Source organism: Rhinopithecus bieti, unplaced genomic scaffold (genome assembly GCF_001698545.2).
Source record: "Rhinopithecus bieti isolate Rb0 unplaced genomic scaffold, ASM169854v2 scaffold_20206, whole genome shotgun sequence".
NCBI lineage: Eukaryota > Metazoa > Chordata > Mammalia > Primates > Cercopithecidae > Rhinopithecus > Rhinopithecus bieti.
The window spans coordinates 2,371,360-2,395,603 of NW_016810187.1; positions in this window are offsets into that span (position 1 = coordinate 2,371,360).

Here is a 24,244-nt window from a genome sequence, read left to right on the forward strand (position 1 = left end):
TGAGAAAGAAAACTAATATTAGTTAAGACATACGGAAGACTTCTCATATAATTTAGCTCTTTTACTTTTTATCATAACTTATCTATCCCCTTCTAATAGGTGGAGAGAGACTTCAAGATATTTACTAACTTTATCAAGACTTCTTTAATGTCACAAATCTATGAATTGAGCATTTGTATTTGTTTTAGTTTCCAAACTTATGTTATTGACATGTCACTACATTTTTTGGAAGAGTAAGTCCCGAGAGGAGTCTTGAATAGCATTATTTTTTTCATTCTCATATTTACACAAGCTCTTGCTCTTTTCTTGGTCTTGCAAATGCTCTTTTATTCTTTCCTTTATTATTACATTGGTTGTTTAATGTTGACTTTAATAAAGTAATCCTTTGAGTGAACACATTTACACAAGCTCTTGCTCTTTTCTTGGTCTTGCAAATGCTCTTTCATTCTTTCCTTTATTATTATATTGGTTGTTTAATGTTGACTTTAATAAAGTAATCCTTTGAGTGAATAAATAAAAATAACTTTTGATGTAGTATACAAGATTATGTCCAGATTATAACTAGGTGGTCCTATAATAATTTTTTTTTTATTTAGCTAAGCCATATCTTTAAAATTTAAAGTGAGGAAATGACATTGTGTTGACAATCTGTGTTTAAATTAAATATGTGAGAATAAAATCTAAATAACGTCAAAAATCCTTATACTTTTATATTTGTACTAATGTTCTTCATAGAAACAAAGCCAAGAGTTATCTAGTATGGCATTCAATAATCAGCATTAGGAGTATCTGATCTTTCTTTCACAGTCTTATAAAAGACACCAAGTAATTAACCTACAGCTTTGGGTGGAGAAGGAAGTGTGTGTGCGTGTGTGTGTGTGTGTGTGTATGTCTTTGGTGTGTGTGTGAGAGATGTATTTTTGTTTTTTTTTTTTTTATTACGGGAATTGACTCACACGATTACAGAGCCCAAGAAGTCCCATGATCTTCTGTGTGCAACATGAAGAACTAGGAAAGTGGTATAATTTACTCTGAGTCTGCATGCCTTACAATAGGAGTGCTACTGTCCAAGGGTAGGAAAAGATAGATGCCCCAGTTCAGAGAGAGTGGATTTACCCTTCCTCTGCCTTTTTGTTCTATTCATGTTCTTAACAGATTGAACGATGCCCATGCATGTTAGTGAGGTACATTTTTTGCCCTCCGTCTACTGACTCAAATTCTAACCTCTTCCACAAACACCCTCACAGACACAGAGAGAAATAATGTTTTACCAGCTATCTGGACATCTGATATGGTTTGACTCTGTGTCCCCACCCAAATCTCATGTTGAATTATAGTTCCCACCTGCTGAAGAAGGGTCCTGGTGGGAGGTGATTGGATCATAGGAAGAGGATTTACTCCATGCTGTTCTCATGATAGTGAGTGAGATCCCAAAAGATCTGACAGTTTAAAAGTGTGGCACCTCCTCAAGCCTGGGCAACATAGCAAAACCATGTCTGTACTAAGAATACGAAACTTAGCTGGGCGTGGTGGTGCATGCCTTTAATCTCAGATACTCAGAAGGCTCAGGGGGGAAAAACACCTGAGACTTGGAAGTCAAAGCTGCAGTGAGTTGAGATTGCACCACTGCACTTTAGCCTGGTGAAGAGAGTCATGCCCTGTCTCAGAAAAAAAAAAAAAAAAAAAAAAAAAAAATTGTACTCCCCAACTCCTTTCTCTCTGTCTCTCTCCTGATCCACTGTGGTGGTATGACAGGCTTCCTTCCTCTTCACTTTTTGCCATGACTGTAAGTTCCTAAGCCCTTCCAGTCATGCTTCCTAAGTTTGTGGAAGAGTAAGTCAAATCTCTTTTCTCCATAAATTACCCAGTCTCAGGTATTTCTTTATAGCAGTGTGAAAACAAACCAATACAGGAAATTGGTACCAGGAGAGTGGGGCATTGCTATAAAGATATCTGAAAATGTGCAAGCAACTTTGGAACTGAGTAACAGGCAGAGATTGGAACAGTGTGGAGGACTTACAGGAAGACAGGAAGATAAAGGAAAGTTTGGAATTTCCTAGATACTTGTTAATGATTTTGACCAAAATACTGATAATGATATAGACAATGAAATCCAGGGTTATGTGGTCTCAGATGGAGATGAGGAATTTATTGGGAACTGGAGCAAAGGTCACCATTGTTATGCTTTAGTGAAGAGACTTGCAGCATTGCGCCTGCTCTAGGGATCTGTGGAACTTTAAATTTGAGAGAGATGATTGAGGATATCGGGTGGAAGAAATTTCTATGCAGCAAAAGCATTCAAGAAGTGATCTGATTGTTCCTAACAGCATGGAGTCATATGCATTCACAAAGAGCTTGTCTGAAATTGGAATTTATGTTTAAAGGAGAAGAAGAACATACAAGTTTGCAAAATTTGCAGCCTGACCATGTAGTACAAAAGAAAAAATAAACATTTTTTTAGGGAAATGTTTAAGCCAGCTGCAGAAATTTGCATAAGTTAAGAGGAGCTCAATGTTAATACCCAAGACAATGGGGAAAATGTCTCCATGGCATGTCAGAGAGACCTTTGTGACAGCCACTCTCATCACAGGCCTGGAGGGCTAGAAGGAATAAATGGTATTGTGGTCTAGGCCCAGGTCCCCAGTGCTCTATGCAGCCTTGGGACATGGTACCCTATGTCCCAGCTGTTCCCTCTCCTGACATGGCTAAAGAGGACCAAGGTACACCTTAAGGTGTTGATTTAGAGGGTGCATGCCCCAATCCTTGGTGACTTCTATGTGGTGTTGGGCCTGCAGGTATACAGAAGACAAAAGTTTGGAAACCTCTGCCTAGATTTCCATCTGCCTGAATGTCCAGGCAGCAGTCTGCTGTAGGGACAGAGTCCTCATGGAAAACCTCCACAAGGGCAGTGTGAATGGGAAATCTGAAATTGGACCCCCCCTACAGGGTCCCACTAAGTGCCGCCTAGTGGATCTGTGAGAAGAAGGTCACCATCCTCCAGACCCCAGAATGGTAGATTCGCCAACAGCTTGCACTATGTTCCTGGAAGAGCCACAGGCACTCAATCCCAGCCTGTGAAAGCAGTATGGGGGCTGTATCCTGTACAGCCCCAAGGATAAAGCTGTCTATGGCCTTGGGAATCCACCCCTTGCATCAGCGAGTCCTGGATATGCAACATGAGTCAAGGGACATTAATTTGGAACTTTAAGATTTAATTAATGCTCTACTGGGCTTTGGTCTTGCATGGGGTCTGTAATTCCTTTGTTTTGACTAATTTCTCCCTTTTGGAATGGGAGTATTTCTCCACTGCCTATACTCCCATTGTATCTTGTAAGTAAGTAACTTGCTTTTGATTTTTCAGGCTCATGATTGGAAGCAACTCACCTTATCTCAGATGAAATTTTGGACTTGGATTTTTAGTGATTCTGGAATAAGTTAAGACTTTAGGATATTGTTGGGAAGGCATGATTGTGTTTGACATGTGAGAAAGATATGAGATTTGGGAAGGGCCGGGGTAGAATGATATGATTTGCCTCTGTGTCCCTATCTATATCTTATGTTGAATTGTAATCCCAATGTATTGAAGAAGGAGACTGGTGGGAGGAGATTGGATCACATAGGTGGGTTCACCCCATCCTGTTCTCATGATAGTGAATGAGTTCTTACGAGATTTGATGGTTAAAATATATGGCACTTCCCCCTCCTCACTCTCTCTCTCTCTTTCTCCACCATAGTAAAACATGCTTGCTTCCCCTTCACCTTCTGCCATGATAGTAAATTCCTGGAGGCCTCCCAGTGATGCTTCCTGTTAGCCTGTGGAATGGTGAGCAAAATAAACCTCTTTTATTTATAAATTGCCCAGTCTCAGGTAGTTCTTTACAGCAGTGTGAGAACGAACTAATCCAACATCCCTGAGTTCAACCACATTAACATGTAAAATTAACCATGCTAATATTATAAAAACCATTTTAGTAATAAAAGCTTATGAAAATACCAAAATAAAGATGCCAGTTAAATTGAATATACTTTATGAAAACCTCAATGTTGTTTTCCAGTTTCCATAATTAAACTACTGAGAACTTCCTAAGAAAACTAGTTTATAAACCCATATTTGAGAATCTTACCTCGTGGACCAAAGAGTTAATTAAGTTCCTTTAACTCACAGAATCCTAGAAAATTATCAAGTGATAATATTGGTTTTATAACTATGTCAACTAATGTCAGTGAATATGTTGCTGACAATATTGAGAGTTATATCGTCAAGCAAAACTTGGTAATGACCATTTAACATCTTATATTAATCTAATTGAGAGAGGGTCCAAGTGGTCAATCAAATGTCCAGTACAAGATACTTTTATACAAAATTTTGCAAAATAATGATTTGTTCTACTGTATTCTAATTTTAAAATATATATTGGTGTTTCAGCATAATATTTTATATAGTTTGTTAACATTAAAATTTGTAGAAATGAAGAGCACATTTATACAATGTAATTATTTATAATTTGAAGTCACTAAGCAAAAATACAGTTACTGAATGAGATACCTTAGTATGGTAGTACAACCAAAGATAAATAACGAAGCATCACATTGCATGATATTTTAACTAGACCAAATAAAATAGAAATAAAAAAAAGTGGGTGATTTTATAAAAAGCTTTTATTTTAGATTCAGAGGTACATGTGCAGTTTTGTTATATACATAAATATGTGTTATGGGGGTTTGTTGTACGGGTTATTTTGTCACCCAGGTACTAAGCCCAGTAAAAAACAGTTATTTTTTTTCTGATCTTCTCCCTCCTCCCACCCTTCACCCTCAAGTAGGCCCCAGTATCTCTTCCCCTCTTTGTGTTCATGTGCTTTCATTATTTAGCTCCCACTTATAAGTGAGAACATACATTTGATTTAATGTCACTGCATTACTTTGCTAAGGAAAATGACCTCCAGCTGACTTGATCATGGTGGATAAGTTTTTTGATGTGCTGCTGAAATCAGTTTGCCAGCATTTTATTGAGGATTTTTGCATTGATATTTATCAGGGGTATTAGCCTGAAGTGGTTTGTTTATCTATTTATTTATTTATTTGTGTGTGTGTGTGCGTCTGCCAGGTTTTGATTTCTGCTATCAGGATGATGATGGCTTCACAAAATTAGTTAGGGAAGAGTCCCACTTTTTCAATTGTTTGGAATAGTTTCAGAAAAAAATGGTTCCAGCTCCTCTTTGTACCTCTGGTAGAATTCAGCTATTAATCCATCCGGTCCTGGGCTTTTTTATGTTGGTAGACTATTCATTAATGCCTCAATTTCAGAACTTGTTATTAGTCTATTCAGGTATTTGACTTCTTTGCAGTTTAGTCTTGGGAGGGTATATGTGTCCAGAACTTTATCCATTCCTTCTAGATTTTCTAGTTTATTTGCAAAGAAGTGATCATAGTATTCTCTGATGGTTTTTGTGTTTCTGTGGGGTCAGTGGGGATATCCGCTTTATCATATTTTATTGTGTCTTTTTGATTCCTCTCTCTTTCCTTCTTTATTAGTCTAGCTAGTGGTCTATCTATTTTGTTAATTTTTCTTTTTTCAAAAAAATCAGCTCCTGGATCATTGATTTTTTGGAGGAATTTTTGTGTCTCTATCTCCTTCAGTTTTGCTCTGATCTTAGTTATTTCTTGCCTTCTGCTAAGTTTTGGATTAGTTAGATTTTGTCTCTCTAGCTCTTTTAATTGTGATGTTAGAGTGTCAATTTGAGATCTTTCTAGATTTCTGACGTGGACATTTAGTGCTATACATTTCTCTCTTAACACTGCTTTAGCTGTCTCCCAGAGATTCTGGTATGTTGTCTCTTTGTTTTCCTTGGTTTCAAACAACTTCTTGATATCTGCCTTAATTTCATTATTTACCCAGGAGTCATTCAGGAGCAAGTTGTTCAATTTCCATGTAATTGTGTGGTTTTGAGTGAGTTTCTTATTACTGAGTTATAATTTGATTGCCCTGTGGTCTGAAAGACTGTTTGTTATGATTTCAGTTATTTTGCATTTGCTGAGGAGTGTTTTACTTTAAATTATGTGATCTATTTTGGAATAAGTGACATGTGGCACTGGGAAGAATGAATATTCTGGTGATTTGGGCTGGAGAGTTCTGTAGATGTCTATTAGGTCCACCTGATCCAGAGCTGAGTTCAAGTCCTGAATATCCTTGTAAATTTTCTGTCTCCTTCATCTTCCTAATATTGACAATTGGGTGTTAAAGTCTCTCACTATTATCATGTGGGGTCTATATCTCTTTATAGGTCTCTAAGTACTTGTTTTACGAATTTGGGTGCTCCTGTATTGGGAGCATATATTTAGTATAGTTAGCTCTTCTTGATGAATTGATCCCTTCACCATTATGTAATGCCTTTCTTTGTCTTTTTTGATCTTTGTTTGTTTAAAGGCTGTTTTGTCAGAGACTAGGTTTAAAACCCCTGCTTTTTTTGCTTTACGTTTGCTTGATAAATTTTCCTCCATCCCTTTATTTTGAGCCTATTTGTGTCTTTACATGTATGATGGTTCTCCTGAATACAGCACACTGATGGGTCTTGAGTGTTTATCAAATTTGCCAGTCTCTTTCTTTTAATTGGGACATTTAGCCCATTTATGTTTGAAGTTAGTATTCTTATGTGTATATGTGATTCTGTCATGATGCTATCTGGTGTTTTGCCCACCAGTTGATGCAGTTTCTTCATAGTGTCATTGGTCTTTTTATTTTGCTGTGTTTTTGCAGTGGCTGATACCTGTTTTTCCTTTTCATATTTAGTGCTTTCTTCAGGAGTTCTTGCAAGGCAGGCCTGGTGGTGACAAAATCCCTCAGCACTTGCTTTTCTGGAAAGGATTTTATTTCTCCTTGGCTTTCAAGGCTTAGTTTGGCTAAATATACAAATCTGGGGTTTTTTTTTTTTTTGTAAAGAATGTTGAATATTGGCTCCCACTCTCTTCTGGCTTGCAGGGTTGCTGCTGAAAGATCCGCTGTTAGTCTGATGGGATTCCCTTTGTAGGTTACATTGTCTTTCTCTCTGACTGCCCTTAACATTTTTTCCTTCGTTTCAACCTTAGAGAATGTGATGATTATCGATTATGTGTCTTAGTGTTGATCTTCTCATGGAGTATCTTACTCGTTTTCTCTGTATTTCCTGAATTTGAATGTTGGTCTGTTTTGCTAGGTTGGGGAAGTTCACCTGGATAATATCCTGAAGGTGTTTTCTGGCATGTTTCCATTCTCCCTGTCTCCTTCAGGTACTCCAGTCAATTGTAGGTTTGGTCTTTTTACATGGTCCCATATTTCTCAGAGGCTTTGTTTATTCCTTTCGATTCTTTTTTCTCTAATCTTGTCTACATGCTTTATTTCAGCAAGATGGTCTTCCAAATCTGATATCCTTTCGTTTGCTTGGTCGATTAGACTATTGATACTTGCATATGCTTCACAAAGTTCTCGTGCTGTGTTTTTTCAGCTCCATTGGGTCATTTATGTTCCTCTCTGAACTGGTTATTCCAGTTAGCAGCTCCTGTCACCTTTACCAAGGTTTTTAGCTTCTTTGCATTGTGTCAGAACATGTTCCTTTAACTCAGTGGAGTTATTACCCATCTTCTGAAGCCTACTTCTATCAGTTCGTCCATCTTATCCTCTGTCCATTTCTGCACTCTTGTTGGAGAGGCATTGGGATCATTTGGAGTTGAAGATGCACTCTGGTCTTTTGTATATTCAGCTTTTTTTAAATTGATTCTTTCTCATCTTCGTAAGTTTGTCTAAACTAGATCTTCAAGGCTGCTGACCCTTGAATGGGGTTTACGTGGGGACTGTTTTTGTTGTTGATGCTGTTGTTGTTACTTTCTGTTTGTTGGTTTTTCTTTCAGTGGTCAGGTCCCTCTTCTGAAGGTCTGCTGTGGTTTGCTAGGGGTTCACTTCAGGCCGTATTCATCTGGTTTGACCCTGTGCCTGGAGCTGTCACTCAAGGAAGCTGGAGAATGGCAAAGATGCGTGCCTGCTTCTTCGTCTGTGATCTCTGACCTCAAAGGGCACCATCCTGATACCAGTTGGATTGCTCCTGAATAGGATGTCTGACAAACCCTGTTGGAGGGTCTCACACTGTTGGGTGGCATGGGGTATAGAATGCATTTAACGAAGTACTTTGACTGTCACTTGGTAGAGTGGGTGTGCTTTACTGGGGGGAAACCCACTCATTTGGGATGCTTAGATTACTCAGGACTACTAGGAAGAAAGGCTAAGTCTACTAGTCCACAGAGACTGCAGCCACCCCTCCCCCTAGGGGCTCAGACCCAGGGAGATCAGAGTTCTGTCCCTGAGCACCTGTCTGGAGTTGTTGGATTTTCTCAGGGAGGCCCTGCCCTGTGAGGAGAGTCAGGGTCAGCCCTGAAGAGGCACTCTGGCCACAGTCTGTCACAGCCAGTGTGTTGCTTTATGGGGGACACTTCTTGGATTAAGCTGTCTAGCCTCCCTGGCTCCAGCAGGGAAAAAGTGTTGCCTGGAGCTACAGAGATGGCTATCTCCCTTTCCATGCCCAGGGAGCTTAGCGTTTTAAGCAGCTATCAGTCCTAGTAATGGCTGCTGCCACCTCCCCCAAGTAACTCAAGCAGCTCAGACAGCAGCCAGCTGCAGCTGTGGTGCTGGTCACCCCTCCCCCCAGGAGCCCCACCCCCCAGGCTTAAGCAGATTCTAGCTGAGAGTCTGTTAAGATTCTGCCTGGCTTTGGGGTTGAGACCCTAGACTTGGTGGCATGGGCTCACAAGTGGGAACATCCCATCCGTGGGTTGCACAGTTCCATGGATAAAGCAGTTTCCTCGGATGGGTAACATGTTTACTCACGGACTCCCTTGGCTAGGGGATAGGGGCTCCCCTGCCCTCATTTGGCTCTCAGATGGGCTGCCGCACCACATGGCTCTTCTTTTCTCTCCATGGGTCACACCAGCCAACCAGTCAGTTCTGATCACAGAACCTGGATATCTCGGTTGCCAGTGCAGGATTCACATGCTATTACTGTTCTTTTGGGTGAGAGCTTCCCATTGCTGTTGCTTCTCTAGTCAGCCATCTTGGCCACACCCCAAACTATAAGATTTTAAATAAAGATTTTGTTAAAAAAAAATACTTGGAATATTTATTTATTACTGCAGCTAGGTAATCTGCTGTAAGCATGTAATTTTCATGAAGTTAATCTGTATTTTATCACTGACTCTTTTTAAGATACTGTCCTTATCTTTTGTGTTTTGCAGTTGTGGCATTCTATTGATACAATTTTCTTATTGAAGATTAGCTGGGTTTTGTAAATATAAGCATCCATTTTGTAAAGTTTTTTTGTACTTTATTCACGCTTTTGATATCCTATTTTTAAAATACATTAATTTAAATAATTTATATTCTGCATTTGATAATGCAGTATCTATAATTATCAGAGATTTGACCCTGTAGTTTCAAGTGAGTCTCACAATTATTAGCTTATTTGCTCAGAATTTTTCTAATTTTGAAATGTAGAGTTCATGATATTTGGAATTTCATTTATGGGAACTTTTTGAACCCTGATTATAAAATTTGTCCTGCTAGAGTTAATTTTGTTTTGTGCTTCTTCAAGAGATGTTTGCGGTAACTACAAATCTGAGATCATCTGAGGCTTCATATTTGTTGTCAGGTTTTTCTATCATATAACTGACCTGATTACTGGCATGCAGATAATAATTATTTTTCTTACTTTCTCCTCAACCCACAGTCAAGTTTAAAACACCAAGCAACAAGTATATGAGCCAATGTGCATAGGCTTTTTTCCTTGGTTTCCAAATAAGAGTTTTCTTTAGGGTTTCCCTAGGTAATAATTAATTTATTATGAAGTCCCCACACTGGGCCTCCCTTGTTCTCTCTGCAGCATGTTAAATCTGTCTAGTCCACCAGTAATAGATGTTCAAATGATAAGCACTAGTTTTGTAGATCAATCACAATGATGGAACATCTATGTTACCGTAATACACCTGCAAGAACTTTCTTTCGTATTCATGTACTAACTACTTTATTTACTAATGGTTTTCTAAAATAAAATTTTATCAAACACTTTTTGATGCTTTCTAGCATGAATATTGCCAAGGCATCCAGTCTATATTGTTACTGGACAAATGTACTCATTAATTTAATGCCCTGACCATTTTCTTTTGCATGAGAAAAAAAATCACAAAGCTTTATTTTATTTAATTCAAGATACATTTTAATGTAACATTTGGAAGAATGATTCTTATGGCTACTTCAAATACATCACAATAAAGATAAAATGCACATAATTATAAAGCTTATATGCCATTTATTAGCATACTTATATCTTAACTCACTCTGCATAGCAACATCATGATTAGTTTATTTCCTACTTATTTTGTACTTGTTTTAATAGTGTTTAGAGTTACAACTATTTTCATTTTGTTACCTTCCTAAGATTTCTATACTCTAACAAGGGACAAATAATTCATCTTAAACAAGATAAACGAGGGACAAATGTTTCATCTTAGATAAGATAAACAAGGGAAAAATAATTTATCTTGGATAAACTGGCATATAATCTAGATTTTTAATAAATTGGCATTGGTTTGCAAATGATCCTTTTGCCTCCCCAAAAGGTGAATTAAAAACCAATATTCTGGGCACCTGGTTAATTTTCTTTATAAAGTAAATATTTTCTACACTATTAAAAGTGTTTCTAAATTCATATGTTTATTTAAGCTTTAGCTTTTTGGTACCCGGCATCTTTCTTTAAAAAAATGTGCTTTTGAGTTTTTTATGTCCAGCATCACATAATTAATTGTTCTAACACAAGAATATATTTATTTGGTCTATTAGCCTTCTTAAAAATGTATATTATTTATTAGTATTTTCTTATAATTTATTAGATCCTTTAAAGGTTTCCTCTCCAAATAGACGATGGATTGAGTTTATTTAGCTACACAGTTAGTGCTACTCTTTTGGATATATTAATAAATTAATTATTATTAGTACGTTGTTTTGGAGCATACTATGGAAAGTTTTATGTGGTCATTGTTGTGAATACCAGAACTGATCAGTCCTTACTCCAATAGTAACATTTCAGCACTTTCAAAACTTTTCTGGCTTATTCAGAGCCTCTTATATTTAATTCAGAAATAAGTGTATAATTTATGAAAAAATAATAAATTGAAGAAATAGAATGCCATTTGTAAGTACCTGCTTCTACTTATTAAAATCTATTGGGAGTCAAATTTATTCATGCTTTTGCATTTTTTCATTACAACTATATTTTATATACTTCATATTTATATTCCTATTTAGGAGGGCATCATTCATGAATTCAACTCCTTTCAGTGAACCAAAATTCCTCTGCTACTGCTTTTGCTTCTGATGACAAAATTGTCACTACGTAGCTTCTGTCATCACCTTGAAGTCCTCCCTCAGATAATCTCTGACTCTCTTTTCTGGGTGATAAATTCATAGAGTCCATCATGCTCAGGAGTTCACTGACCTTGTGGGCCTTGATGAACAACTGAGCACAACCTCATTTGACAGCTCTAAGTATACTTTTAAAAGATTTTATTATGTGGAAGCCTTGCAAGTGAGCTTTCCATCATGAATCTAAAATAAAATTCTAAATGTAATGATACAAAATTTCCAAATTAAACTGTATATTCATGAAATCTAGTACATTTCTCATCAGTATTTTTATAGGAATTAGACAGATAGATTATTAATTGTATTTCACTAAAGGAAGACTAACAGCAAGAGTAATAACATATGCAAAGAATGTGAGTAAGCTATTTATCACATAGACAATATAAATAGAACGATGTATATCTCAAAGAGTAGTCAAATAAATTATCATTAAAACATACTTAAAAAAATCTCCAAATCAAGTTGTAGAGTTTGAGTACTTTAGTAGGAGTGCGTTGTTGTTTCATCCAGCATTTAAAAATAGAATATCAGAGGTTTTAATATTGTACTATTAAATTACTCATACTGTCTGTGCAATTTGATCTTATATGATTACTTTTCATCTTACATATTTTAGTGGCAATTTTTGAGATCAAACAGTATTTGCGATTATGAATAAGATAGTATTATCATCTCATTTTTGTAAATGGTATTAAACATGATTGAGACTAAAATTTACCTGAATAAAAGTATAAGGTAACATAATCATTTAAAAATAATTTTACGTAAATAACTTGGTCTGCTCTTATAAAATGGTAAGAAATTATATGTGGGAAACACAAATTCTACTTTTATTTTAAATTGCTGTTTGACTTTTATTTTGTTTTTTTGCTTTTCTTAAAATGTATTTTCATGATTCTTAATCATTACACTGGGGAGTATTAAATGTCTCCCTCATTTTAACTTTGTCCAATTTCAATACTCCCTTATAGTGTGTTGCTCCTAAAAATCCTTGTGTATTTGTGTAGTTACTTTTTAAATATATATACACATATATATACACATATATATATATACACATAATATATGTGTATATAACATATATACACATATATATACATATATATGCTTTTGAAAAACTTGTGTTAAAAAAATAGCTATTAGTTATCTTATAAAATAAATTTTTTATATGTATTACCTATCTAATCTGTCCTTCTCATTTGAAAGCAAATGTGGAATATTGTAATGTGTAAAATAAAACACCATCAGTAACTACCCTTAGTAGGATGTGAACTAAGTTGTTTTTCTACCTGTGATAATGAAATTTAATTCATCTTTCTGTTTCCATTATTTCTAGTTTTTATTTTACTAGAATCATATAAACTCACTGCTTCATCTAAAATTGACGTAAATATAAAATATTAATAAAATACAATTTATAATTAATGTTGACCCTAGAAATAGCACACTAATATGCAAGTGAAATCTCAGCTCTATATAAATGAGCTTTATCTTATAAGTTACATTTACCTACCAGAGTACTGGGAAATACATAACAAAAGGACATGAAGAATATTGTACAACAAAATGAGCTGAGAAGATGAGAGAAACTATAGAAAAGTAGCTAATAATACTGGAGTACATAATACATAAAGATATTTTTTATTTTACAAGGACTATGTAAAAGCCCTTGTAAGAAGGGCTAGAAGAAAAGATATTATAAATTATAAATATATAACATAAAGAAAAGAAGGGTTAGAAGAAAAGATGTTATACATTTAATGCTTCCTTTCTGATTAACTGTCAAAATGAATGAGAAAAGTATGTATGGTTATCAAAATGAGAAATTTGAATAAAATGTTTTTTAATATTTTGGTGAATAATTTATAAAGCAAATATATAGTGTGGTTTAAACATTTAAACTTTAATAATCCTAACATCTAAGTATGTTCCAGAATGTTTTAATAAGGAAAAGACATTTAATTATTTATAATGCTATATTCCACTTACATGGTATGTTTTTTTCCTTTACACCATTGAGATAATAAATTGTATTAGAATACAAATTTTTTAAATTTGAAAATACTTTGAATTCCCATAGTAATTCTTACTGAGTCATAATGAATTATTCATTTAAAATAATAAAGGCATCAATTTGCTTCTATTTAATTCGTATCTATATTAATACCAAACATAAGCCTGTTATTGCTCTATTGCTTATTTTCCTAGATGTAGTTTTATCAAACTATTACATACTTTAGCATAATATCATACATTTAAAAAAAATTTCAAAGTATCATCTGCACCTGTAATATTATTTACATACTTAGAATTAAAATGATCATTTGTATGGTCTGTTTTTGGCTTGCCACTGGCCATTACGGAATGTGAATCACTTTATTATTCCTATGAAAAATGAACTTTTGCATTGTTTTAAGTTTACAATTGTTGTTTTACACTTTTTGCACAGTAGTCTAAATCATTAATATCCATTTTATTCTTCATTGATGGTTTTATTTATGTATATTTTATCTATTAATTAAATGTTTGAGTTGAGTATAAATATTATTTAATACTAGTCAATTTTTCTTTGAATACAGAATCATTTAATCCTGACTAGTTAAGTAAAATTTAGACAATTCCAAGGGGCCCAATATTTTCAATTTTGTCCAGGATTTTTTTTACTATATGTTGTTTGTGTTATTCTCCATATCTCTTTTCCGCTATGATTTACTGAGATTTTATAAAGACTAATTGGCAAAGTTTACCTCTTAAATCTTTTGTTATGTACTTAAAATGGTGGTTTCTGTTCACTGAAACAAAAAATGAGCATAAATTTATTACATAAGGTTGATTAATTAGGTGTTTTCAATTTTATATATTTTTAATTTTAAATCTTTGTTATTGTGAGAGGCAATTAAGTGGAAGAAGATAAAATGTGAGCTTGTTCTGCCATCTTGAATTAGTATTTTAATAACTATTGATCTGATGAATTTCTTTGTGAATAGTGGATATGAGTTGGTTACAAACACCATTGTAATGAGTGGCAATCATAGGACAGAGGTCTGGCCCATAAATAGTAAACAGATCTTATTCAGTTTTCCAAAACCTTTTTTTTTTAGGTAACAGACTTCAGACTTGTGTGGCGTCAGCCTTTTTGTCTTTTGTCCTTTTCACTTTTCTCCAATTTTTATGCCATATTCCAAGAATGGCACAAGAGAAAGAATGTGTACACACTCCCTATACACACCAAATATACGGATATATGCCTGTGGAAATGTTCAGATAAATAATAGATTTACAAGTTAAATGTAAAATAATAAAGTCATTAAAAATAGGAGAAAACATAAGAGGTAGCATTTCCTGGACTTTTTAAGATAGATGGACTTTGGGCTACAATGTCAACTATTTAAGTGAGGGGTACACTAAAAACTCAGACTTCACCTAAGATAATATGTGTGTGCTTATAAAATTCAAATCATTCTTAATATCAAATATCTTAGGAAATGTAAAAGGAAAAATAACTGAAATGCATTTTACAAACTCCTTCAAGGATTGAAGTTATTAAAATATATTTGCTAAACCAGGTGGCACAGGTTAAGTTCAAATTTAAGAACAGTAATTGTAGCCAGAGTGAATTACTCATTCTAAAGAGAGGAGGAATTTGTATTGATTGCCTAAAATATATAAGGCACCGAGAGATTGGATGATTCCAGACACACTGACTTTTGCCTGACTCAGACACTCTATTACTATATATGTGTGTTATTGTAAAATGGCTGCATGAATTGAACCAATTAACAATATGAAAAATCATGGTCTCTGTAATATAGCTGTGGAATATTGCTAACTAAACATTTTATTGATAGAAAAAAAATATTTCTTTTATTATACATTTGGAACCACAGTGATGACAGCAAGATCCAGAAATATGCATTAGTGACAGTAGCGTTTGTAAGAGAGACATCAAAGCTTTCAGGAGCAATGGTCTGTTAAGGTCCATCTTTTTGTGTTTTGATTTCAGCCTTCCACCAACTTACTCAAGGACACTGTAAGAATGTGGAAAAAATAGCACATGTTAGAAATTTAAGGAAAGATAATGAGCAATATGATAGTCATCTGAGAAAGGAAAAGAAAATTTAGTTGACCAAATACAGTATGGTTGCATCATTAAAACACTACCTAAAGTTAGTAATCTCACATTTAAAGTAGGAGCAATCATATGGGGCTATGTGTTTAACTGCAATTTGTTTCTTAGTAATTGTTTTACAAAAAAATTAGGAAAAAAATGAGAGAAAAGCTGAAGGGAAAACTATTGATTAGAGAGTTAGAAATTAAATACATATATATTTAATTAATTATATATCCACACATATAATTATATATCCACACATATAATTATATATGTGTGGATATATATATTAACATACATATATATATATATGTATATCCACAAAAAACAAAATGAAAAATAACAGGTTGGACAAGACATGCAGAAATAGGGACACGCTCTAACATCCAGTTTAGTTAGAGCTCAGGGAATAAGAATGAGTAAAAGAGGATGAGGTTGGAAAAATACATGGTTAAAAAATAGAAATGAAGCCGTAAAACAAGTCAAGTAAAATTGTGCAATTATGCAGTGAAAAAATATCATTTTTCTAAAATTGACTTTTCCAAAGAGCTAGTATCGTTTTGCCTTATTTAACAGATAAAGGATCCTCTAGAGATCACATCCATCATGATGATATAGGTCTAGCATCTAAATAAACATTTTGCATCTGAATCTTCTTTCGTGTAAAGTATAGTGAAGAGAAGGCAGCTCCCAGTGTTCTCTCTTCAAAGGGACATGCCTTTCTTTCAACAAAGATTTAAAAATTTTGTTTCCAGAGCTTCACGTCTTATTCAGAGACCAAAGAAACTCGAGGGTAAAGAGTCAGAAGATATTGACAACTGAAGAGTCAGACATGAAAGGTACTTGGGCCTGTGAGGGGTTAGGAGAGGAGCTCCATTATGGGAGCATTGTGCTATTGTCTTTGTCACCCTCTCCACCATTAACTAGTAGCATGAACACAGGAAAAGTACTTAGCTGTCAAGGCTTGATTTTCTAATCTTTATCATAAGGCTAGAAATAAGTTGTCTTCACAGCCTCATGAACTCTTTTTTCAGTTTTGGTATCTATAAAATGACGAAGCACCTCTGAAGTACAGTGAGGGAAGGAGATTCCCAAGGAACAGAATATTCCAATTCTGCTGATAGCTGGTGGGAAGCGTCTTTGAGAAAGTCAATTCACACTTCTGTGTCCCATTTTCCTTACTTATCAAAGGAAGAGGATATAGTAGATCAATGGTTTTCTTTTTTTTTTTTTTCTAGGCAAAATAATATTTTCAACAAAATCATGTACTTTGAGTTCTAATATTTTGAAATTTAAAATAAAGCTAGTATGGAGAAAGTGGGGTTTAAAAACTGCAAGCATCAAGACTTAACCCTCCATGTGAAGTCACATAACACCAGTGGTAACTCATATCAAACAGTCTTATTTGGCTGATTTGCATGTGGTTTTGCATAGCAACATTTTATCATGCAAAATCAGATAAACTTTTATTCAGCTCTGGTTTCATGAATAAAATTTTCATGAGTAAAAGTTCAGTATCTATTCCAGCCTATTTCAAAGACATTTCCAGAAAGCTATGTGTTCATTCACCAAAAGATTTTACATTTGATTTGCCCTTAGTACCTAAGGGCACTCTGAGACCTCTCCAGGATTCAATTCTTTTCTTTCTCAGTAAGTGACATCTTCCCCTACTAGATAAACTTTTTTTTCTCAAGGGATTTATAACCTACTACTCTCTGCCAGAAGTTCAGAGATGAAAAACAAAGTTCTCTAAAAGAGATGCTAACAATTTAATGATACAACTAGGTGTCTTGCCCCTGAGGATACATATCTTTGATGACTTCAGGTAATTCCCCAGGAAAAATGTTTCTGGCTGTGGCTATGGTTATTGTTCCTACTATCAATCTAAATCATAATCTCACTTTCTAATGAATGACGTAACAACTCTTGATAAATCCCTTTGATGTCCCTGCTATTTTCCTACATCTCGAAGAAATTGGTTTCCTGCAATCTGCAATTAGGAGTATCCAGAAATTAAGAAATAAAATTTGATGATTTAAATTTCACTGTAATTTTTCAAAACAATCTGGTAATCATCATTAATTACAATAATTAAAACTATGTCCATTAATGAGAAACATTAATTCAGAGCTTAAACAAGTATGTCAAGGAATGTGGGCTATACAAACTTCAGAAGAACATATGTCTTCCATGTAATACACATTAAATTAGAGGTCTAAAATCAGGTCCTAGATTTGTAAGAGAATTTTACTAAACATAATGCCCAGATCTTACCTTAGAAATATAGAATGTTTTATTTATGTTTATGTTGCATTTGTGCAATAAAGCACAAGTCAACCATTTTCTTTATTAATTTATTTGTTAGTTTGTTGAGTATTTGGTGACTTGTTCATTACAAAGAAAAAAGATATAACTGGTACTAAAACATACTTTGACTTCACTGAATTTTCTTAGAGAAAGTTCAGGTTAAGTAGAAGATAAAATGTTAGCAGCAAGTTAATGCATTTATACTTCAGAGGTTGACCTTTTGATAATGTCTCCTTAAGCAATATTATACCTTTTATTCATGAAGGAGCTCATGTTTTATGCCTTCTGAAGCATTAATCTGTATACATTCTAAAACTTTATATATCAAATACAGAAGTGAAATCTTCATGGATAATCTTAGTTTAACAACGAAGTACCTCTCCAGCATCAAACGATGATATATAATATTTATATTTAACTTATCTTATTATTTGAATAAAAGAATCATTACCAAATTTAAACTGGAAATAAATTTGTTTCTAATAAACAAATTTATGCTGTAATAGCTATGGGTGGCTGATCCCAGAGGATCACTTGAATCCAGGATTTCAAGACTAAACTCAGCAACACAGCAAGACCCTGTCTTCACAAAAAATAATAAAAAATTTAGTCATGCACAGTGGCATGCACCTGTAGTCCCAGCTGCTGGGGAGACTGAGGTAGGAGGATCCCTTGAGCTCAGGAGTTCAAGGCTGCAGTGAGCCATGATTGTGTCACTGTACTTCAGCTTGGTTGACAGTGATACACTGCCTCTAAAAAAGATGAACAAAGCAAAAAACACATATGCTTATGTCAATGTGGTATTTTATGGATAGATTTACTCCAAGAAGAAACAGCATTTTAAGGCTCAGAATTATAGTCATTTACTTTATCAAATGCTCTTCCTCTTAGAAGTTTCATTCAGAGATTTCCAATTTCACTGTTATATTACCAAATACCACTATATAAAACTCAAACTTGATTGGATTCAGCATGCTACAACTGAAATTACCCACTTAATATGCCATATGTGACCTTGATTATTGATTGAATTAAGTAATCTCCATCAAAATATGCAAAATATTATGTAATCTGATATAAATTTTGGGGTTTGCATCTTAAAGAGGTAAAATGTTCATTTTTACTTTTGAACGATGCTTTAAATTTGCAGTTAAAAATGTGTACTTAAGGCCAGGTGCGGTAGCTCATGTCTGTTATCTCAGCCCTTTGGGAGGCCGAGGCAGGCAGATCACGAAGTTAAGAGAGCGACACCATCCTGGCCAACCCCATTTCAACTAAAAATACAAAATGCAAAAATATAAAAATTAGCTGGGCATGGTGGCATGCACCTGTAATCCCAGCTACTAAGGAGGCTGAGGCAGGAGAATAGCTTGAACCCGCCAGGTGGAGGTTGCAGTGAGCTGAGATCGCACCATTGCACTCAAGCCTGACTGCAGAGTGAGACTCCGTTCCCCCCCCCAAAAAAGATGTGTACTGATAGTGTATTTATTTGTAGTTATACATATTTATTTGAAATCAAAATGGTAAATAGAATGACACAGGTATTTTTGGATTTATCACTAAAGAATGTTTTCCCACTTCTTGCCTAAATGCAGGAAGTATTATAAGTCACATAACTAATAAGGTTTGATGTGTGTACACTAAGTTCATTTATGTTCAAGTATACTGAATCTGCAAATGTATCCTACTTGTTAGCATAATCAGACCAGAATTTTTTTCATAATTAGTAAACAGAAATGCTAGTTTAACTCATTTGAGCCTTACTTTTCCAACTTACGAAAAAAAAACTAATGAAAGTACATGAAAAAGAAGCAACAATTTTGAATATATTTGCAGACCATGAGTAAGAAGACCTATTTCTCAGGATGGTCAGAAGGTGGGAGAGTAGGCAATATAGAATGAAGTTACTCAAAATGTGGTCTACAGATTGATGCTTATCTTTAAGTTCTTTGTTATCAGTCCTGATGAGGTAAATAGAGATTTAAGAGTGACATATTCTTGCTGGGTGACCATCTAACTGCATACAACTTGCAGATATTATTGCTAGAAGGAATGTGGAAGAATGGATTTGTAGATTCAAATAGCAGGCTCTGCTGTACTTGGTAAGTGTGGAAGATCTGGGTATTTTCCTTAGATTGGTGGATGTCTTCGGAGTAAAAGTTTACATGCACTCAATAGAACCCTGCTCTACACAGTCAAGTAAACATGTATGGAAATCATTCAATCACTTTATATTTGTGAAAATGTTTCCAGTATAAGAACTTCTTTAACACATTTTTCATAAATGTTGTATAAAATAATGATTCTGTAAAGAACTGCTAATTCTACTATTTAATGTTAAAAAATATTACTTATGTTTAAATGTGGTTAGTGATATTAATGTCTTTCTGTAAATCACTCACTTATCTATATAATCTCAATTTGTTTGTTAGGGACAACCATGTGCGCCAGTGCTAATGATCTATAGATAGAGTTACTGATAATCTTAGGAGGACCCCAATGTCTTAAGAAATACTGAAAGTCACAAAAGGTATTCATTGTAAAATGCACATATTTCATTTTTATTTATACACTAATGATCAACATTTCAGTCAGAATTCACATGAAATTTATTCAACTTATTTATTGCTCCTGAGAACTTATGTTAACCTGAAACTTTATGGAGAAGAAGTGTACTGGAATGGTAAGAAAGCAGTTTCATTAAAATAATTTCTGAAGAATTTGTTAAAATAATATCATGCATCGCAATAATTACTATAAAATAGTTTTCAAGCACTTACATAGAAATGTATGCCCTATGCATTGGACTTAAACTACTTGATGGTGATTAATGCAGTACTGACAATGAGTTAGAAAGTCACAAATATTGAATATTTGAAGGATTGATATCCAAGTGCAAAAACATCACCTTCTTTTTTTTTTTTTTTTTCATTTTGAGACAGTCTCACTCTGTCACCCAGGCTGGAGCACAGTGGTGCGATCTTGGCTTACTACAACCCCTGTCTCCCGGGTTCAAGTAATTCTCCTGCCTCAGTCTCCTGAGTAGCTGGGATTACAGGCATGTGCCACCACACCTGGCTATTTTTGTTTTTGTTTTGTATTTTCAGTAGAGATGGGGTTTCGCCATGTTGACCAGACTGGTCTCAAACACCTGACCTCAGGTGATCCTCCCACCTCGGCCTCCCAAAGTGCTGGGATTACAGGTGTGAGCTACCACGCTTATATTTTTCTGAAAAAAATCTGAAAATTTAGTTGATTGCTTAATGTATTATCTTTCACACCATTTCTAAAAGTTTAGTTTCCACCCATGAAAATAAAATATAAAGTCTTCTGAAATGAAGGCACAATTTTCTTTATATTTTAGTATTACAATCCTAAGAAAAAATTAAAGCTGTAATAATGACATAGATTAAATTAATTTACATAAATACCAATATGTGTGCAAATATACCCATATAATTTTCTACTCATGCATAACAGCCTAGATATAATTGTTTAAGTCTTCCTAGTGACAAAACAACTTCTAGTTTAGCTACAAAACTATAGACCTAAATACAATCTATCAATGCATATACTACTTGCCATATTCTACAGTCTTTTAACTGCTTTCTTCATTTAATGTGTTTGTAAATAACCTACAGATCTTTAATTCTAAAGGCATATTAGGGAACTTTCAGTGAAAAAATGTCAAAGGAACTGTTTAAATGAATATGTATTAACTCATTAGAAAGCAGAGTACATATATGTGACTATGTAATGGTGTATGCTTTGCATATCCAAATACAAAAGCATATAGTGGGGTAGTAGATATTTAGAAGAATGCTTAATGAAATAAAAAGTGGGGAAAATGCAAAAAAATTAAATGTTATTTTGGGTAAATATTTTCTTTATTATCAATATTTGATCATCTTTTTTCTTCCTTTAGGATAAAACCTAGAGTGAAAAAAATAAAGAATAGAATAGAATTAAAAGAATAAAATAGAATAGAACTAACTATCTGCTGAAAATTGCTTCACTTGGCATAGAGGTCTCAAAACACTGAACAGTTTAGCTAATTTTGGAACCTGGACAGAAACTTGTTGCTGCTGTTGAACTAAACTGTATCTAGATGGTAAATTGATATCTATATTGAATATTACAAGATAAAATAATTCATTATATTTTTATGATATCCTTATGTACATCTTAAAACTGTCCTTTGACATTTGAGTTGTTTCATCAGATATTTCAGGTTGCAATTACTTTGTCTATTCATAAGCTTTTCTCTTTGAAAACTGCTTCTAAAATACAGTGATCTATCATAACTCATTTAGAAATGCAAAAACAATGTATCTTGTTTGAGTGGGTTTAAAAGTAACATATAACAGCTCAATTCTCTCTTTATTGGCTATTGGAGGGATGTTATCTTTTTTTTTTTTTTTTTTTTAATTTGTATGTGAAGACCCTCAAAAGTATTCCAAAGCTACTTTTTTTTTCTTTTTAAAAATAATATGTTTTATTTGGCTAACCTAAAATTGTGAGTTAATAATAGCAAGGGCAGAACTTCTAATACTTTCTCAACACAGTACCCTGATGGAGTACAAAAGTGACAACATATTGCTATCAAAATATTAGCCATTGCATCCCATCCTGGACACTTTGGAAACACTCTTTAGTGAGCTTTCATGTAATCACATTTACTAAGCTACTATGCAAAAAAACAACATTTATATCAGCACAAGTTTTTTTCAGGTATAGTGGGCTTTCTTTCTCCCTGCATCTATTTATGCAGTATAGGTTCAATCTAGAAAACTCAGAAAATGATAAATAGATAAATAAATAAATAAATAAGCATAAAGCAAAACATCACTGAGAGGTGACAATTGTCACCATTTTTACACAGCTCCCTCCAGCCTACATGTGAATGTACATATAAATTGGAATATTAAAATTATACATGATACTGTACATTCTAATTTATAAGCTATTCTTACACATAACTTATGCAGTATAGTGAGTTTTGGAAGTCACTTAGATCTTAGTATAAGTTGTTTTATCAAATACTTCCCAGAGTAGTTTATGGGGAGGTATTGAGGAAAAGGTGAGAAGGTCATATCTGCCTGAGGCAAGTAGTAGAAGCACCACTACCTGGACAACAGGAATTTTAATAGTGATAAAAAGCCACCTTATTTCATAAATTTTTATATACCTGACATTTGCTTACTAAGAGAAACATAGATCAATATTATTAGAAGACTTTTGTGCATGTGGGACTCTCAGTTAAAGACAATCAACTCCCATCTTTGCAGACACTACATAACACCTTTCATGTGTTGATGGAGCTCAGTATATAAGCTGTACATGAAAATGAATAGGTATATTCCCTTCTTGACAAAAGAGGCTAATGGAACTTACCCAGCTAAAACTTTTCACATTAAATTGAAATTATACCTCTAAATCTTGGAGGTAGTGAAAGCTGTGCATACCTCTTCTATGTTAAAACACTGCAAAAATATTGGCCAAAGCAAAGATTTATAAGATGTCACTGAAAGCATTCACTCTAACAAAAGAAGACAGCAGGATGGTGAAATGATGGTTGGGGTTCGAAATAAATCACATGGCACTATAATAATTTCATAGCAGTTAGGTCTCCCTTACCACACTGCATCTGGCATTTCGTCATGTTGTCTTTTAAGGAAATAATTGTTCATCATAGGTATAGCACTTCAGTGTTTAGGGATTGAATTTATTTTAAAACATTCAAAAGTTCACTAAGAAAAGACAAAAGATTCAGTGAGGTAAACACACTCTTAAAGTTTTAGAGACTGATATTTTGCCAGCATACTATTTCAAAGGAAAAATAAGCATAAATATCATGAGGAATATGATGTTTTCTATGAAAACTAAAATTGTGTAAAATACTAGTTCTCAGTAGTAAATAGGAATCTTTTTTGATCCCACCTTGTCTCATTAAAATTATTAGGGAATTTTATTTAATTATTGGTAGTCTTAATTTTCATTTTCCGATGGGAAAATGGAACTGAGCATAATGATAAAAATTTCTTTCTCTGCACATGGAATGTTTCTAGTTACCATATACCTTCACTCTAACCTACTGGTCTTATTGCCTATCAATTTCAGGTGGTCTCAAGATCTCATTAAAAATAAGATAATTTAAAAGAAAAATATTTAGAAAGGGTTCTTAATCTCCCCTCTAGACTTAAGGACATTGGATTGACCTTTGCCCATTCTCATTGCTTGATTGTAATGAATTGAATAATTAACCTCCTTAGCCAAATTCATGTTCACCTGAACCTCAAAATGTGGCCTTATTTGGAAAAGAATCTTTATACCTATAATTAAAGATCTTGAGACAACATCATCCTGGATTTAATGTGTCCCCTAAA